Source organism: Meles meles, unplaced genomic scaffold, assembly GCF_922984935.1.
Source record: "Meles meles unplaced genomic scaffold, mMelMel3.1 paternal haplotype, whole genome shotgun sequence".
NCBI lineage: Eukaryota > Metazoa > Chordata > Mammalia > Carnivora > Mustelidae > Meles > Meles meles.
Genome location: NW_025721111.1, coordinates 531,840 through 535,696, shown reverse-complemented (window position 1 = coordinate 535,696; position 3,857 = coordinate 531,840).

Here is a 3,857-nt window from a genome sequence, read left to right as displayed (position 1 = left end):
CCTTTAATATCATTAGCAAAAATGTTAGCTTTATAGGGCAAATTGAAATTCTTTCCATATTTTCCTATGACCTAGAAAGAAATGATAAAATATTTAAAATTTGGTAGAATCAGCTATAAAACACACTGGAGTGAGGTCATCTGAAAGGTAGATTTTTAATTAATGGCCCATTCTGTGATTATGTGTCTGTCAAGATTATTCATCTCTTGGATCAAATTTCATAGTTTTCCTCAAGAATTCATTTGGTGTCTCACAGTTGCTCTTATATCTTAAATCCTTCTGATACCATGTTTTCTATTAACCCAACTTTATGTATCTTCAGTTTATCTCTTTTTGAAAGTCATATGACAGATGATCTGTTCCCTGTGGCAAATTAGCAGGTGATGGAATGCCTGGCAGTTTCTTGCAGCTCTGAGTAAGCTGTAGACTCTAACCATTCTTTTATGGTTGGGGAGGATCCCACTATGCTTTCTTTTTCTAAGGGGTTGGCTACCATGTCCCAGATGACAGCTCTGGCCCTCAGCACTGCTTCTACCAGTGCCCCCAAAGGTTTACACAGTTGAGTAGCTGTTCTAATGATCAAAAGAAATAAATAGACATGTGCTGCCTCTTATCCCAAGATCCAGTCATCTGAGACCACTCATGAACTGTTCTCCTCAGACTGAAGAGAGACAAAACTTGTCTTTTGTTTCAGATCCCTTGGAGAAGGAAACCATGCCTTAAATTCCTTCCTCAGAAATCCCAGCAGGACTTGTGTCCTTGGACCCTCTTGATCCACCAACAACATGCTTATCTGGTCTATCACCTTCTCTAGAAAGAGGATATTGACAATGAAGTTGGAGTAGTGCTATGTGACCTGCATGCCATTGTCCTAGAATCCTGGAGGAATGACTTCATTCTTTAGACCTATCTTTGTAAGATAAAAACGTCTTTTATGTCGTTTTTCTTTTTTTTTTTAATTTTAATCTCCCTTTAACACACTTTGGAATTAAATGCAACCAGATTTTAAGTGTTTGCCTCTTACAAGCATGGTATAATAAGAACTGGAAAAAAAAAAGTGGATATTGTTCTTCAAGGAATTTTTAAAAGATTTTTAATTTATTTATTTGACAGTCAGAGATCACAAGTAGGCAGAGAGGCAGGCAGAGAGAGAGGGAGAAGCAGGCTCCCCACTGAGCAGAGAGTCTGATGTGGGGCTTAATTCCAGGACCCTGAGATCATGATCTGAGCCAAAGGCAGAGGCTTAACCCACAGAGTCACCCAGGTGCCCCTGCAAGGAATTTTAGAACTTCAAGGCTGACCCACTTGAATTTCAGTTTCTTCATAAGCTAAATTGTGTTTTGCTTTCCTGCTAAATGCAACTGATTTCTGTGCATTGATTTTATATCCTGACACTTTACTGAATTCCTAGAAAGGAATCCATCAAAATCCTTGAGGAGAACGCAGGCAGCAACCTCTTCGACCTCAGCCGCAGCAACATCTTCCTAGGAACAACGGCAAAGGCAAGGGAAGCAAGGGCAAAAATGAACTATTGGGATTTCATCAAGATCAAAAGCTTTTGCACAGCAAAGGAAACAGTTAACAAAACCAAAAGACAGCTGACAGAATGGGAGAAGATATTTGCAAACGACATATCAGATAAAGGGCTAGTATCCAAAATCTATAAGGAACTTAGCAAACTCAACACCCAAAGAACAAACAATCCAATCAAGAAATGGGCAGAGGACATGAACAGACATTTCTGCAAAGAAGACATCCAGATGGCCAACAGACACATGAAAAAGTGCTCCACGTCACTCGGCATCAGGGAAATACAAATCAAAACCACAATGAGATATCACCTCACACCAGTCAGAATGGCTAAAATGAACAAGTCAGGAAATGACAGATGCTGGAGAGGATGTGGAGAAAGGGGAACCCTCCTCCACTGTTGGTGGGAGTGCAAGCTGGTGCAACCACTCTGGAAAACAGCATGGAGGTTCCTCAAAATGTTGAAAATAGAACTACCCTATGACCCAGCAATTGCACTACTGGGTATTTACCCTAAAGATACAAACATAGTGATCCGAAGGGGCACGTGTACCCGAATGTTTATAGCAGCAATGTCTACAATAGCCAGACTATGGAAAGAACCTAGATGTCCATCAACAGATGAATGGATAAAGAAGAGGTGGTATATATACACAATGGAATACTATGCAGCCATCAAAAGAAATGAAATCTTGCCATTTGCGACGACGTGGATGGAACTAGAGCATATCATGCTTAGTGAAATAAGTCAATCGGAGAAAGACAACTATCATATGATCTGCCTGATATGAGGACATGGAGAAGCAACATGGGGGGGTTGGGGGATAGGAGAAGAATAAATGAAACAAGATGGGATTGGGAGGGAGACAAACCATAAATGACTCTTAATCTCACAAAACAAACTGGGGGTTGCTGGGGGGAGGTGGGATTGGGAGAGGGGGAGCGGGCTATGGACATTGGGGAGGGGAGGCGAACCATAAGAGACTATGGACTCTGAAAAACAACCTGAGGGTTTTGAAGGGTCAGGGGTGGGAGGTTGGGGGAACAGGTGGTGGGTGATGGGGAGGGCACGTTTTGCATGGAGCACTGGGTGTTGTGCAAAAAGAATGAATACTGTTACGCTGAAAAAGAAATAAATAAATAAAAAGGGAAAAAAAATTAAATGTGGAAAAATGAAAATAAATGTTTGTAAGAAGAAAAAAAAAAGAAAAAAAAAGTCTTTCTTATGACATAGCAGGTAGTTTTTACTCTTGAGTAATGAATCACAATAGGATATGCTACTAAGGATTAAGTCATTTTACAAAATACAAATGGTTGATATTTTGCAGATTTACAGAGTCAAACAAAAAGATAAGGCATACTTGAGGTGCGCCGATAGGCAAAATGATTATTTGTTCATAAGGTGGTGTTAAGAATAAATTACTAAGGTTAAGGAGAGCCAGGGTCACTGGAGGGCACATGGCATATTAGAAAGTAGATGATATTAGAGCACATTTTAACCTGTCGATTGTTTTATAGTCTTTACAATGTATTATTTTTGTCAAAATTTATTCTTAATTTCCCTTAGTCTCATAATTCTTCTTTCCTATTCTTAGCAACATCTGTAAAAAATAATAATAACATCCTTTGTATATCACTGTTGTGAGGGTTAGAGATAAAATCACATAGACTCAGGACACCTGGGTGTCTCTGTCAGTTGGGCATCTGCCTTAAGCTCTGGTTGTGATCCCTGGGTCCTGGGATTAAGTCCTGCCTCAGGCTTCTTGCTGGGCAGGAAGCCTGCTTTCCCTTGCCTGCGTTTACTCCAGCTTGTCTGTGCTCTTTCTCTCTCCTGCCAAATAAATAAAATCTTTAAAAATGAACTCCTTAGGTGCGCTGGGGTAGCTCAGTGGGTTAAAGCCTCTGCCTCCAGCTTGGGTCATGGTCCCAGGGTCCATGGTCCCATTGGGCTCTCAGCTCAGCGAGGAGCCTGCTTCCTCTGCTCTCTCTGCCTACTTATGATCTCTGTCTGTCAAATAAATAAATAAATCTTTAAAAAAAAAAAAGAATTACTTAGGATCTGTAAGGACCTATTTAGAAACTGTCCCTGCTCCCCTTCCCCCAGGGGATTTACTTGGAGACAAGTCCCAGAAACCAGCTCCAGGTAACAAAGCCCAGATACAGGGGTGGGTCAGGCCAGGTGGAGACATCTGATCAGTGGGGGGGTTGCATACTGTCTCCCTAGCTACCAAGGAGTAGGGACTCCAGCTCTCTGGGAGCCTTTTTGGCACCAATCCTAATCAAGGTGTAATAAGCTGGTTCAAATGTCTGCTAGGGTAAATTGTAAC